Source organism: Camelus dromedarius, chromosome 13, assembly GCF_036321535.1.
Source record: "Camelus dromedarius isolate mCamDro1 chromosome 13, mCamDro1.pat, whole genome shotgun sequence".
NCBI lineage: Eukaryota > Metazoa > Chordata > Mammalia > Artiodactyla > Camelidae > Camelus > Camelus dromedarius.
In genome coordinates this window covers 51,079,361-51,095,815 of record NC_087448.1, presented here as the reverse complement: position 1 = coordinate 51,095,815, position 16,455 = coordinate 51,079,361, and the positions used below count along the sequence as shown (strand labels likewise).

General features: G+C 40.7%; 1 non-coding gene across 1 annotated transcript; it reads right to left on the bottom strand.

Moving 5' to 3' along the window:
- Window positions 1-371: 371 nt before the first annotated feature.
- On the bottom strand, window positions 372-444 carry TRNAS-AGA (transfer RNA serine (anticodon AGA)). Its single transcript has one exon. It is a non-coding gene; the product is annotated as a tRNA-Ser (tRNA).
- Between the last annotated feature and the right edge of the window lie 16,011 nt (window positions 445-16,455).

The window sequence follows — 16,455 nt, the reverse complement described above, 5'->3', positions numbered from 1 at the left end:
TCCTTCAGTTTGGACTACTCTCCCATCCCCCACTGAATTCCTCTGCATCCTTCAGGTCTCCATCCAAAAGTCACTTCCTCATAGATGTCCTTCCTCATTTCCCTGACCAGATCACATCCCATACACATTCTTAGTTCTCCATGTAATTTGTCCTTCCTAAAGGCTTTTCCACAATTCATAAACTTGTATTTACATAATTATTTATTGTGTAGCCCATTAGACTCTAAAATACGTGAAGGAAGAGCTCATGGTTTTCTTACTATTGTATTTCCAGGACACACATTCTATATAGGAGATAATCAGTAAATCTTTTTTTTTTTTTTTAATTTTGGGGGGAGGGTAATTAAGTTTATTTATTTATTTATTTTTACTGGAGGTACTGGGGATTGAACCCAGGACCTCGTGCAGTCTGAGCATGTGCTCTACCACTGAGCTACACCCTCCCCACCTCGTAAATTATCGATTAAAGTTATTTGATAAGATCTGTGGGCTTTCTCAAGAAACCCTAAGAATTTTCCACAGCAATAGAACACACCCCCCTCTGTGTGTGAGTTTGCCTGATTTGGTCACGTTGGGGAGCTTTGGTGTCACACGATCAAGGAGGCCATTTATCTTTCCCCAAAGAAAGAGGGAAAGATGAAGAGGGAGAACCTCATGAGAGTTTTTAATCTTTAATGCCAGTTTTGTAGGTCATGGTGATGATCTTGGGCAGGCATAGGGTAGCGTGAGATAGGAAATGTGTTTAATTAACTTATTTCTTCCCCGACACCTCCTCCCCTTGGCCTCCTCATCACAGATTTATGCAGGGGTCCTTTCAGCCTTACAGGAATACACTCTTCATCTCGCTGCCTCCGATCATTTGTTGCTTCTTTCTTTGTCACACTTGGATGGGTTTCAAGAGTGCTGGTCAGGCATTCCAGAGACTGCTCTTCAGTTTGTATTTACTTGATGTTTTCTTTTTTTCTTTTTTTTAAAATTGCAATCTACTTGACAGAGAACACTGTGCAGGGGGTACTGTACAGCTCAGTGGTAGAGCACATTAGCTTAGCATGCATGAGGTTCTGGGTTCAATCCCCAGTACCTCCATTAAAATAAATAAATTTTTCTTTAAAAAAGGGAACACTGTGTAAGTTTAAGGCGTACAATATACTGATCTGATATGTTTATATGTTACAATATGATTGCCTTTGTACCTTTAGTTAGATAAAGAGTGTATAGGGACCTCTGTAATATCTTTGCAAATTCTAACAAATAGAAAATGATTACAAATTTTAGACAGGTGTTTCTTGAGCATATACACGGGTAAGGACTGAATATATATATGTGTGTAAGAGCTGTGTTCTGTGTTTCCTGTATGCTCTCTGCTTGGAATATAATCCTTTCCCCCATCCATCCATCCTAATCTTACTTAAGTGTCCAGGTCCAGCTGAAGGGCCATAAGTATAATTGTCCCCTTTATTGAGTAATTACCATGTGCCAAACACTGTGCTGAGCACATAAGTTATTTAATTTCATCCTTAGTGCATGGTGGGTGGGTATCATTTCCCCTAGTTTTAAAAAAGTAGGTGAGAGCATCAAAGCTTAGAGACTCTGAGTTAACTCCTTCAGTGACATCTGGCTGCCTCCCGAGCCACATACTTCATCTCCCTGTGCCCTGCTGCCTCTGTTTCCCCAGGAAGCATTTCTTGGTCATTTTCAGTGTCACTGATGCCCTCTTCCTCCAAATTGCTAATGTGTTCCTTCTGGCTGTGAGACTCAACTCCAGATTTTACTATGTTCTGTGCTAGCTTGTTGGGGTTGCATGCAGATTCTCCTTGTGTCCCCAGTTGGCTGGGCTGAGGTTGGTCTGCATCAGGCACTCTTTATAGCTGCTTATACCCTCCCCGCCACGCCATGGCATGGAGTGGTGGGAAAATGGAGCGGGAGTTCATTGAGGGAACATCCTAGAACAAGTCAGGGTGCCCAGGGAGGCAGCCCAGCCTTTGGAAGTGCCGTGGTAGCTTTGGTCACATTTGCACATGTCCCATGTAGCTAAATAATCACGAAAGGAAATACTGCATCCGTGGAAAAAGCAAGCATAGTTCCCTTTGAAAATAAACAATGTATCTCTTATTAATGGCATGGGATTCTGTGCAGTAGAAAAACGTAAGTGCATGTGAAAATAACAAACATGGCCCAGTGCCACCTCCCAGATGCAGCTTGGTTTTTCTTAAGTATGAGTTGCTATAGCTCTTTTGCTTTCTCAGATGTGAGCCTCTAGCCTAACATTCTCCCAGAATTGTAGGGAGAAGCCGTTCAGCCTGTTTTTACACCGTTACCCGTCCACCATCATACTGTCTTGCTAACTGTCTCTCCATCCACACGCTGATTGGGTTCTGTTCTGTTTCGTGTTCTTAATTGTATGTTCCACTGCTTAACTGCTTTTTCTTCCTGTGAATCCAAATTCCGACTGCTGCGTCTGGTCATGAAGTCTCTCTCTCCCAAGTCCTCTGGGTTGCAATAATCAGGTTAAGTTGCTCTCTCTGCCAGGCATTCTAAATGACACTCACTCCTCTGAGTCCGTTTTCAGAAAAGTAGGTCAAAGTCATAGAGAATAGACTTCCTGTGTGGTGACTTTCTGACTCATCATTAATCACTTCCTTGGGAACAATTGGGAGAATAAATTTCATGTGACTCCAGGCAGGTATCAAGCAAGATCCTCTGTTGAGTCCTGTGAGGATATAGGTAATTTAATGGAACTGGAAAAAAAAATTAGTTTTCCATTTTTCAAACCAGAGATTTCCCCTTTCCTTGTAAGATCTCAATAGCTTCCACTTTTATCATTTCAATAAATCTTGGGAAATGATTCCGAGAAGTTTATTTGTATAGTTAAAAGAGAGTAAAAGGGCTTCTGTGGGTAGGGGACATAAAGAGGTATTCCCAGTCCAATATTGGCACAGACTGTTCTCAGAAATAATTCCTACCCTGTGGGTTGGATGTATTAAATCAGAGGTTTGTGGCTCGGGGAAAGGTAATAAGCCACGTGGACACTTTAGTTGTAAATCGCTTTTACCTAATTGTGACCCAGCTTCACAGGATGAAAAATCATTTGGCTACAGCCCATAATACAGAGATAGTCACACTATAAAAGAAAGTGTCCCTAGAGGGTAACCCCAGCCTTGACATGTCCTTATTACTGCAAGGTGTTTGAAAGCTTTGGCAGAGATTTTTGACTTGTAATCGGTCTAGAATCTTCTCTGGGTGGATTAGCCAATTGTCCTACATCTTTTAGGACTAGGAAGCTCAGAAACAAGGAGAACACACTGACCTTGATTTGGCATGTGGCATTTCAGACAGGGCTGAGCTAGACATGCTGAAGTCCAGCTTCTACAGAGCAAGATAACTAGTACCTAATGGAGACCAGCAACATAGCTTTGGGTATCTCCATCAGAAACTGTAGGTGGCCCCCAGTACTAAGCGACCAGCAGGAACACCCCCAAAGCAGCCAGCCTGGCTACTGAGCAAAGGAGCCTTAAGTGTGTTCTCCCTGTGGAGAGACCCTCAGCTCTCCAGTTGCCGTCTTCCAGACAGAAGACAGACAGCCTTATCAAGCCCTTCAAGAATAAGCATGGAGCTGCTGAATGCAGGGATGGGGCACCATAGACAAAACATGCCTATTTTATTGTACTGGAGAACTCCATTCCAAGAAGAAATTCTTAATAATTCAAATATGATCCAGACCCAAACTCAAGGATAAGGGGAAAAAAGGAGCTATGTCAATTCTTTTCCCAACATCTTAATTTGAAAATGTTGCCTGACTTCCCATCTGTGCTTAGCTTCCTTCCTTCCTTCCTTCCTTCCTTCCTTCCTTCCTTCCTTCCTTCCTTCCTTCCTTCATTCCCTCATTCACCAACCAGGAACCAGAGCCTCTGCTCAGCCCTGGAGACAGAATATGAACAAGGCATGAGATACTCACAGAGAAGTGACGAGGAGGTGGGTGGGCATAGATTCATTATTACTTCTGCTTCCTCTTGAGAATTTCCTTTCAAATAGCATCACTACCATTGCAGCAATGTCCTTAAAATAACTGGATAACTGAAAGAGGAAATGTTGTTATTCTAAAATTGAAGTCCAGTGGTGACACACTGTGAATGAGTGTCATGCCAGCAACTTGCCCCAAGAATTGGGGAGTGGGAGGTTACTCAATTGAGTGCAGTTGCTCTTTTTGGAAGAGTCTTGCTAAAGATCTCTGAAGGGAGAGTTCCTGGTATCATTGATGGCGGCTCATCTGATCAAATTTTGTTTCCAATGGAGTCCAGAGGGAATTCACGAAAGCCCTCTGTGACGGGTGGTGGATAAAAAGAGGCAAGACTCTGATGCTCTTTCTGGCCAAACAACAGCTTAACTTCCAGGACTCAGGGCTTCTCTTGCTGTTTAACAGGAGGCAAAGAACATTCATGTGATGGAACAGGGGGCTTGAGAAGGGTGACTGTTTGGTGTGTATGTAACAGGGATGATGGCCACCATGTTGAATGACGGATGCCCAGGGAGCAGGGGAGAAGGAAGAGCAGCTGCTTGCAATTGTAGTTTAATGTCTTAAAATTTGTATTTCAATAATTTGTTTGCTTGGTGAAAGTGATTTAACGTAAGAAGAGACAACCAGAAATGCGATAAAGCCAAGCAAAATTACAGCAAATGACACTGTTGCAGCAAGTCCTCCTCAAAATGCCCCACTCTGTGTTTCTACAAAGTCCTCATCCAAACACATGGCAGAAGACAAGACTCCTGTCAACAATTTCTGCTCTAAGTGAGAATGTGGGGTTGGAAAAATAACGTACAATGATGGGGTTCTCTCAATTGGATTCTCTGGTTAAAATATTGACTTAAACTTTAACAGGCGCCACTGTTTGTTCTAGTGTGGTTGAGAAAGATGGAAAATCACAGCCATTTCCCCCTACAAAAGGCTTCTGGAAGGTTACTGGGGATTGCTCTCCTTTGTCCAGGGGGAAGTTTTGTAGGGAGTCTGGGGAAGTGCAATTGAAGGAGCTGGCTGAGCTTTTGGCCTCCGTGAGGGAGCTGCACACTCCTTTCCGACACCCCCCACCACGTGACCACTCTAGGAGCTGTAGAATCCTTCCCCCTTCCCCTTCAAGAGTCGCAGGCACGGATACTGACACCTTCTATGAGTCAAACTATTGTGTGATACTGTGTGTTACTGTCTGTTGTAGGCAGTTCTGGGCTGTGAAATGCTCTAAACCTCATTTTTTGGTCATCTTACAAAAATACTAAGGTGAGATTCCTATCTCATATGTGGTGACCTCCTTGGGCTCCCATCTCAGGGTTCACACCCTGGCAGGGTCACCCCAAAGCTCACCGTGTGCAACTCACAGTCTCCGCTTTGACCATCCTCCCCTGCAGGCGCGCGCAGCACTCACCACCACCCAGTCCCAGCTCTGGGAGCCACAGTCACTATAGGTTGCGTTTATGGAGGCGGGCATCCTAGGATGGCTTTGACGGAGCTCTGGGCATCTTTTACTTGGGAAATCCTCAGCCCCTCCTTTCCGGCTGTGTGAGAATAGAGACTTAACAGGCTGAGAAAATTAACTTCAGTCAGATTTTTTTTTTCTGGCCTTGGGATCCTTTTTCTAAACAAGGTCTGAGTCTCTAGGACCAGCACAAGCCACAAAGAGCCATGAAACAGCAGCCCCTGGGGAGCAATTTGGATGGAGAAGCTGAGAATATCATGAAAAGCCTTTGCCGTCAAAGGAGCCAGGATACTCTTCAGCTCAGGGACCGCATCAAGCTGCATTAGCATCTTCCCCCAAGGCAGGGAAAATGAGGAATGACAGACAATAGGTTAGTCTGGGTGGGCCTTGCTGCATACAAAGGGCGATTAGGACCATGGGATTAGTCTCTCAAGACTTAAGAGCTTTGCAGGTTATTTTGTCCAGTGGTTTTCAAATGCTCTAAATTTAGCTCTGAACCTGCATTCAGGGAAACCATCATGGAAGCACATTACTGAAAACAGAGAAAGGCGAGTGTGTTCTGATGGAAGCAGGAATGGGACAAATCCTGGAATCTGTCTATTTAGACCCCAACTCAAACGCTATGGGGCTACATGGTCCAATATGGTAGCCATTCACCACATAGGGCTATTTAAATGTAAATTAATGAAAATTAAATAAAATTTAAAATCCGGTGTCTCACTCACATGAGCCACATGTCAAACACCCAATAGCCTCTAGTGGCAAGTAGCTCCCTATTGGACAGCATGGATGTACAGCTGTTGCCGATGATGTAACTGGTGTCCAGGTTCTTGTCCCGTCCCAGTAAGAATTCAGAGACAAGACATAGTGGTTACAAAGTAAAGTGAGGATTTATTAAAGGATGGATAAGTACACTCTCAAGGGGAGAGCAGGCGGGCTCAGGTGAGTGGCTGCCCTGAGTTTCTTTGGCAAGTTAGTTACATAGGGTGTAAAATTGAATGGGCGGAATAGTCATTGAGGAGGGAAGGGTTTGGGGTCATGTTTCCTGATTTTCATCCCAACTCCACCTTCCCAAAGGGAGGAGGGATTTTTGTCCTTATTTTTTCTGGATCAGAAACGTCATGGCGTCGGTGCAGGATGGGTACTTTTAATCTGCAAAGCTAATTTTATTAAAATGAGGGCATAATGAGCAAAAGGTTACATTCAGACACTGGAAATTCCTGCCTTTTCTCACCTTTCTTTGTTTGTCTCCAGGCCACTCATCACCCCAAAAGGTGTGACCACTTATCAGTCCAAAGGTTCCTGCTTTTCTTTCTCTGCCCAGGGACCCCTCATGCTTGCATGATGTTTGGTTTCCTGCATTTGGTGTGTGTCCCCCTTTATCTGCTCATATCTAGCTGTCTGCCTGCTCTAACAGAATGTTTCCATTATATCAGAATTTCTACTGAACAGCACTGTTCTAGAGTCTAGGAGATCTCTAAGGGGACTCTGGAACTTCTGGGACCCCAGGAAACAGCTAGAAAACCACTGGTCTAATCTAACATCTGAGCCAGAAGAGAAGCCCAAAGAGGCAGGGGATGGTTTGCCAGCCACGTGACTGGTTTTTTTTAAAGAACGAGGTTTGGAAAAGGACTTTAAATTTTATACATGTGCAGTCAGCCCCAGGCATAGAAATAGAGACATTTAAACTCACATCAGGCCCCAGCAGATGTGGAGGGAAATACTGTCAATTAGCGAGAGGCTAATTAACCTTTCTTTGCCACAGACACTCTGGTAGGGTCTAGAAAGTGTTTTGCTCGGAGCTGCAGGATGGCTTGCTATGGAAACAATGCATGATTATAATGTCGATTTCTTGACTTTGTTCAGAAGCTGGCAGTAGAGGGCAGATCTTGCCAGCGGTCACCCCTGCAGTTAGAAAGGAAAGGGATTAGAAAATAGGAAGACATTTTAATTAGTGAAGCAGGGAGTTTGGGATTCTCTACAGGGATATTCTATCCTGCATAGCATCTTCCAATACGAGTATTTCAAAGTGACTTTCTAATCACATCTTGTTATTTCTCAATCTAAATATTATTATTATTATTTTAATTATTATTATTTTGCAAAACACAGAGGCTTGGATGAGGGGACTATTATAGATGAGGCAGAGCGTCCTCCAGGACCCAGTAACTGACTGTGCTTTTTCCAAGGGCTCAGAACGTGCTCAATTCTTTTACATATCTGGTAACTTCTTCTGTCCTGTCCAAATCACCCTGCGGCTGTCACTGAGAGATGTCTATTTACAAGGAAATTCCCTCAAAAGGGCCGAGCCAGAAGTAGCATCTCCATGTATCCAGCCAGCCAGCAGTCTCGGTAGCCCCTTAAGCAGCCCGCAGTTAAGGGATGTGAACTCGGTGTCAGGCACAGTGCTGGGCACAAAGGCAGCTGTATAAAGACAAGAATAGTATCTAGTAATAATGGAAACTGACTGCTGAACTCACGGTTACATGATGGGGTGTTTGTGATAGTAGCAATCTGTAAAGAGTGATGGCGGTGGTGCGAAGGATTAGCTCCCATCTCTACACTGAAATTGTTCTCTCTAATATCAGGCTGCTGAACTTCTGCATGTGTTATTTCCTTGGCTTCTTCACCTGTCTGGATCATTTCCGTTTATTTATCAAAGTTCAGTTGAGATCACCTTTATCTGTGAATCCTCTCTGACCGTACCACTGTTCTGAATGACAGGCAGAGTGGGGTGCATTTTCCTCACTGTTCTGAAGGCAGCCCATAAATATCTCTATTCAATACATCGCATTGTTTTGTAATTATTTGTTTCTATTTCTTTTACCCCTTTAGAGTATGAGCTCAACCCCTCTAAGACCCAATTTCTTCATCTAGAAAATGGGATAATGTGAAGAGAGAACATAAGTTCTCAAATAAATAATAACTAATATTACCATATGGATGAGTGGATGGAGGATGTGCTGGATGACTTAGGTCATGAAAAATGAAAAGAAATGATCAGGTAGAGAAAATGATCTTATTTTTAGTAACATCCTCTTTCAGGTTTGAAATACATCTAAAGCTGAGAACTAATTTGTTGAAAGTTTATCATTCACATCTCTAAGGTATCTTTTTTTTAATTGGTTCATTCATTTATTCAAAAGTGATTATCATAAACATATACGTGGGATGTTTTGGAGATTTTTGGCCGAGGAGGGACCCAGAACCCGCTCTGGAAGAGTTTAAAGTCAAAGACACATGAAATAGTTTACCTTGCATGTAACTAGTGTGCTTAACTAATGTGTAGTTAACCCTACATATCACTAGTAAATGCAGAAATTCAGAATATACATACTGAGTTCAGGATTTGCAGATACTAACTGCTATATATAAAACAGATAAACAACAAGGTCCTCCTGCATAGCACAGGGAACTATATTCAATACCTTGTAATAGCCTATAATAAAAAAGAATATGAAAAGGAATATATATATATATATATATAGATGCTTTTGGATAAGAGGACTCAGTATATTAAGCATAATGTCATTTGTCTCTAAATTGGTCTACAGATTAAATGTAATTTATTCACATTCAATCTGGAATCTTTCGTGGAACTTGATAAGCAGATGCCAAAATTTATATGGAAAACAAATCACAAGAATAGCGGAGACATGCCTATAGAAAATTAACAAGATGAGAAGTGTTTTACCAGTTGTCATTGCCCTATGTTTATAATAAAGCTTTAATTAATTAAGAAAATGTAATATTGTATAGGAATATAAAATAGACCAATGGATTTATACTTCCATCACCTAGAAACAGGACCACACGTGGAATGAGATCTGATAAATACTGGAGTGTCACTGTAGATCAGCGAGGAAAGAATGGGTTATTCAACAAATGATATTATGATTATTTGTCTTCCATAAGGACAACTACTTAAAAAGCATACACAAAATTCAATTTAATGGAGTAAAGACCCAAATATGGAAACCACAAGTATAAGATATTGGGGAGAATATATAGAATAATATTTCTATGATGGCAAGGTAGGAAAAAAATACTAAAACAAGATCCAAAAAAGCACAAACCACAAATGAAAGATTGGCTAATTCAACTGAGTAAAGTTAAGAATGTCTGTTAATCAAAAGACCCCTAAATATAAACAATAAAGAGAAAGCACTTTTCCTCCCAAAGAGTGGCGGTAAAATACATGAATAAACACTTGACAACAGAGCCAACCCAACGAGCTCTTAAACTTATAGGAAGTGCTCAATCTTTTTAACAATGAGGACTTTGCAAACTAAAACCGCAGTGAGTTAAAATGTTATCCTTCACAGTGAGTTAAAATGTTATACTTAAGCTGTGGTAAGGATGGGGCTCAATGGGAAAATATAATATAATATAATATATAATTCTCATTGTAAACTTTCCATAATTCCTTTGGAAAATAATTTTGTATTTCGTAGTAAAGTAAAAAATACGCATACCTTATGACAGCAAATTATACACACACACGTATTTGGACACACATATATGCCTTGCACAGGAGCATCTACAGTCTATACAAGAACGTTCATAGAGGCATCATGTGTACTGAACAACTGTTACAGCCATTAACACAAGTGAAGCCCACAAAAAAAATATCTAATGAAAAAGCAAGATGGAGACTACAAGCAATATGGTTTATATAAAGAACAAAAACAGACAGAAAAATGGTACCATATGTGGTTTATCTAGGGAAGATGACCAGGACTGAGTATAGAATTTGCAGGGCCCGGTGCAAAATGAAATTGTAGAACTCCTTATTCAAAAAGCAGGAAAAAACTTTTTCCTTTTGTTGGAAGTCTCTTCCTCCATCTGTCATGGTATTTGTGCAGAAGAAAAAGCTAAGCTTTTCTTAGCCCATCACAGGCTCCTGGAGCCCACAAGCACCTGACATCAACCCTCTTCTCTCCCACCCCCAGGCCCCTGCCAGGAGAGGAGGGTAGTGCTGGGAGCTGAGCTAGGGCAGGCGAGTGGGCACTGAGAACCCATTCTAGGAAGGTGGTGGGAGATAGGACCATGCATAAGCTGAAGGATAAAAATGAAAATTCTGCATGAATAAAGATTCTACAAGCAAAGTGAAAAAATGGACAAAATGGAAAAAAATATTTATGATTCGTCATCCAAGGGGCTAATTTCCATAATATATAAAGCGCTTCTATAAGCAATATGAAAAAGAACAAAAATGACCAGAGCATCTGGACAATTCACAGGAAAAAAATCTATATATGGTTCTAAACATTTGAAAAGACTAAACTTTATCTATAATAAGATGAATGAAAATAAAAAATACACAAAGAAACTATTTTTAATCCATTAGGTTGAAGATAAAACATTTTGACAGCACTCTCGCCAGAGCACTCTCATATACTGCTAATGGGGAAATAAATGGGCACAACTGTTTTCAATAATAGTTTGTCAATATCTTTCAGCACGTCATGTGCAGATGCTCTTTGATCCTAAATGAACTTCTGTATGTCTGAAATTCCACATATATATGGATATTAATTGCAGGTGTTCATAATGCCAAAAGATTGGAAATAACATAAATACCCTATAATAAGGGAGAGGTCATATCTGGTTCTTTGAAAGTGGATTGGAGTGGAACATCATGCTAGTATTAAAATATTGAGGGAGCTCTGTCTGTGCTAATAAATGATCACCAAGATATCCTGCTACGTGGAAAAGCAAGAGGCAAAGTAAGATGAGTATGCGATCATCTGTGGCAGTCAAGAGCAAGGGGAGACAGACAGAGATGGGACAAAGAGAGAACACGTATCTGTTCATATACCTGCATCCTCTGAAATCACAGAGCACGTACCAGTGTTGACAACTGAGGAGGACAACTGGGAGCTTGGAAAACAGGGTGGGAGAGAGATTTTTTTTTTCCCCTGTTTACCCCTTTTTGCACTTAAAATCTTGATTTGTGTACATGTGTTAACTATCCAAAATAAAATTTTTAAAAACCCAAAGCTCAAGTTATGAAATATTGCCAATTCATCATCGATGAAAAGCTATCACATTACTTCAGAAACAGATCCATGTTGAGGTGTAAGAGGACCCCAAGTGTGCCTGTTGAACAAAGATAACAGGATATTTGGGAGACCATAAAAACACTCCACTGTGGCTTTCTGTGTGTCCTGAGCGAAACATATATATTCCCTAGAGCGAGGTAGCATAATAACAGCGTGAAGATTTAAAGACTGAGAAAAAAATCCTTCTTTTTTTGTGTGTCGTTTCCCTAATAAAATATGTCAGTGATCTAATCACCCAGTAGTATATTTTGTATACCCACTGTTTACTATGCACTGTTAGAGTCGGGGGTGGGGAGAGGGAACGGGCTACATAAAGTTGAGTAAGACGTAGTCCTTGCCCTTTACAAAGCAACACACCTATAATCGAGGAAGATTCCTGCACACAGGAAGCACCATTTCTCTTCTCTGTAAAGAATTCAATTTCTGTATGCGATCTATGGCCACTTCCAACTCTATCTTTTAATTCTAATTCTATCTTTTAATTCTAATTAGCAAGTAATAAAAGACCACATAGTGTTGAGAGTGCTGGAGTGTAAGGTCTTGGTGCGGTAGAGTTTTGACAAAAGGGAAACCATGAAGACTGGAATCATGGAAGAAATCCTCTTCCGGGGGAAAGCTGGTTATGGATGTGGGTGGGAACTGGCTTACCTGGAAGGCTGTCTTCTACTGCAGCTTTCTCCTCTTTGCACGGTTTGATGTCTCTCCTCCGCTGGGTTAGGCGTGGCGAATGTCCCAGTCTTCCATCCATGAGCGCAAACAACTGTTTGACAGTGGAGAATAGGAGTCCAATCTGGAGATTACCAGTAGATATAAATAAGTAGCGAGACCTATTGTCATTTTGTATTTTACTTCGAGGTCCTACGTATAGAAGATCTGGATAAGTCTCTTTTCACTCACGTTGAAAAGAAAGGATCCAGGGCTCTAGAGCGAATGGGTCCGGATCTCCTTGACCGACTTCGTCACCTATTAGCTGCGGAACGTGGACAAGTTGTTGGTCTTCAGCTTATTTACTAAAAAAATGGGAAAAAATTGGGGGAGGCTATGCATGTGTAGAGGAAGAAGGTACATGGGAAATCTGTGTACTTTCCTCTCAGTTTTGTTCTAAATCTAAAACTGCTCTAAAAAAAGTCTTAAAAATGAGGACAATAACTACTTTGCAGCATTATTATAAAGATTAAATGAAATGAAGATAAAGAACATATATTAGATACCTAAGAGGCTGAAGCCATTAATTTTGATTATTATTCCAACTCTAAGCTGCTCTTTTCTCCCCCAGGGTGGGTCCAGATCTGGAGGTGAGTAAGCCTTTCCCTCTGTGAGGGTTTCCTCATCCTTAGATAGGTACATGTCATTACACTTAGTTATAAGCTCTTAAGACTAATTCTTTCATTTTCAATTTTCATTAATAATAATAATAATAATAATAATAATAATAGTAATTACAACGACCCTTTCTTGATCACCTGCTCTCTTCCAGGCCCTATGAGCTTACAGTCTACACAAACTAATACCACCAATAACCCTATAATGTTTCTTAAAACTTTTGATTTATAATCATTTATTTTTTTTATCATAGACAGCAAAACTGAAATGTTAAGTGACTTGTTCTAAATCATCTCATAATTGAAACCTATATCCACAGTTCTTTCATGTGTCTAGTCATATGCTGGGCATCGTACTAAAGAAATTGATGAGAGATAATTCCTGTCATTAAGAATTTACTACTTGAAGAAGGCAAATCAATATCTTCTATCACTGAGCTCATAATCATGAGCAGCAACAGCCAGAGTCAAATTGCAGAAATACTTAAAAAAAGAAAGACAGGAAAAAAAAAAAAAAAGACAGAACCTGTAAAACCTCCAATAACAGGCATCTAATTAATTGCAGCAGTCAACTAACAAGGCTCCTTTCCTCTGCTCCCCCCTCCCCTTTTCCACTCTGTACTTTTAGGACAAAGAAACAAATGACAACAAAATTTGTCATCAGGGATAGAGATGAAGTTGTTGATGGTGATTTGAATTCCAGGGATGTGCTGGTGGGTGGTTGTCACAGGGGGATAGTGACTGACAGAAAGTTGTCAACAGATCCCAGCAAGAAATACAAATTCCTTTCCTTAAATGATACAAGCATCCTTTCCTTAAATGATACAAACAAGAATTTAGCTGTAAGAAGCCCTCTGCACAGAGCAGGAGAGCCTGCAGAGAGCTCGTGGTTGGAGATGCAGCTTCCTTATATCCCCTCCCCCGTATTTCCTATACCAGGGCACACAAACAAAGACACCACTGCATGGGGCTGATGATTTGGTCAGGCCCTTCCCGACAGTATGCTGGGCTTTCCCAGGTTGACGGGGGTAGGGGGGTGGGGGTGGGGGTTGGGGAGGTGTCTTTATATTGCTGTGGCATTTCTTGACAGCTGTGAGAGAGGAAAGTAGCAATGCTGTCCAGAACAAATTATTATTCAACTGGATCCACAGCAAATTATTATTCAACTGTGTCAGGGCAGGAATGCATTTTGCCTTCGGGAGATTCACCTCCCTTTCTCACCGGGTTGGGAGCTAGTATGAGCCAACCTTGCACATTGCTGGGTGAAGGATGCAGACCGTAGTGAAGTGATCAATCCAGGAGTCTCTGATAACTGACCATCCCAAGTAGGCGCACACTTTCATTTTGCCAAAAGTCCAGTCTTCACTGTTAGGCTCAGAAACATCCAGGACTGAAAAATACAGTTACACAGGTTATGCACTGCACAACTCTAGAGGACCTGCTGTTTTATGGAGGCGCTGGACTCTGCTCAGTCTCCAGTCCGTCTGCCTCCCTACTGATCACTGTTCAATGATCATGGATGGACAGGGTAACATTGCAGGATCTCAGTAATCAAAATAGTAGGATCTCTTTTCTATTTTATTTCGGTAGAAAATGGACAAATACAATAAATGTCATATGCTAAGATTTTAAAACAGGATGCAAAAGAAAAAGTATCTCTCTTCATAAGAATTTTTGATTCCACAAATTCTATTTATTCCGGATTTTGCAATATAACAAGCAATTCATATATCCTAATGTAATTGCAGCAAAGAAAAAATAGACTCTCTCTCTTGCCTACCTTCTTCCTTTACCACCATTTCCACATGGGAAAACTGTTTTATGAGGTTCTCATTTCAGTAAGAATTGACTTTTAGTATCTAATATGCGAATCAAAAACCTATTAGCAGAAAGTGAATAGTGGTTTAGGAAGTTAATTTGTAATCCATGCCTATCCCCAGATAATTCAGGAGGGTATGAACAAAGATTATACAAGGTACATGCAGTATTAATACATTTAAAGAGAAATGTAGATCGGATTGAATGAAGAAGGGTTCAGCTAAGCCTGCATCCAGCTGGGATTGAGTATAAACCCTCTCGCTAGATTGCCGTAAGATTAGCTGTAGCAGCAATGTCTTTGATTCCAAAATATAAGTGGTAATTAGCTCATACGCATTTATTTGAAAGCCTGCAGCGAAAACAAAGGTTAATGCCTTTTGCGGTTCATGAAAGACTGGGCTCGAACTGGAATTACATTGTTTATTACAGCGCTCCTTATGAACGCAAGATTTCCACGTGGGACGACAATTCTTTTCGAGTTCTCAGATTCACATTACACAAGCTATTTCATATCAGTATCTCTCACCATTTCTTCTTCCACGAAGAGTACTCCTGCTAACCCAGCTCTTCATTTGAGCAAGGGAAAAAGTCAAGGACTGAACACCTTGAGTGGGAGGAAACGACAATTGAACCAGTTAGCCGTTTCACAACCTCCCTCTGGTATGAAGTCAGTGCTTTGTTCTGGCTGCTTTATGCTAAGAAATTTTTTTACAAATGGTAATCATTATTCTATAATTACATTAAGTACCAACTTCTGTGATCTTTCTCAAACCCTGTAAAACTGGAAAGTAATTTACCTAGGTGATGATGAACTTTCTAAATTAGACACAATTTACTGATTTAATGTGGAAACAGCTAAAGTCCAGCGGGGGCAGCTGATTACTTACGGTTATAAATGTTAGCAAAATGAGCAAGGAGGGTTTTAGTCATTTTGTCCCTCTCCCTCTCTCTCTTTCACACACGCACACACACTTCATTAGCTAAATTGCTACTCAGGTATAATTTTCAAAATGATAAAATCATAACTCTTACCTAAATCACATATTTTATTTGCCTCTGTGCTTAAAGGAAGAATCAGTAAGATGTTACTGGAAAATCTGACGATCAGGCAATCAGGAATGTGGAAAAGAATTTGCTAACAGATGCAAAGAAAGTTGAGATCCTATAAAGCAATAAAATGCCATCTTTGAGGTCACCATTTCTATAGATCAGAAATCATTTGTATACTTACCAGATAAAATTGATTTCCATTGCTATGGACGAGAATCATGTGCATTACTCTTAATTTTTTACAACTTCATTCTATCCATACAGAGTTCCAAAATAGCCCAGTTAATAGAAATCACCCAAAGGTGAAACTTCTGTAGAATCCCCTGGAGGTCAGGTAGACAATGTCCCACACTCCCAGGGTGGACAACCAGTTGTCTGTTTTGCCCACTTCTAAGTATTTGGCCATTTTTTCCTGACACTCAGCTGAACTCAAGTAGTCACACTTCTATTTCAGAGGGAGAGAAAAGGCAGCTGGAGAGAAGTCAAGGGGATCATTCAGACCCACACAAGCAAGGGGTAACTGAGGTCAAGGCCGAAATTCAGGAGCATTTAGAGCCCTAGAAATTTCGATCTAGAAGGGATCACTTAAGACTTTCATTTTAAAGGAAATAATATTTGGGAATACTCTGAATTAAAATACACAGAAAAGAAATATGTATCAAGGTAATATTTTTAAAATTATTAATACATGTTCTAAAATTGTTTTCTACTGGAGGCATTTAAAATAGGATTTAA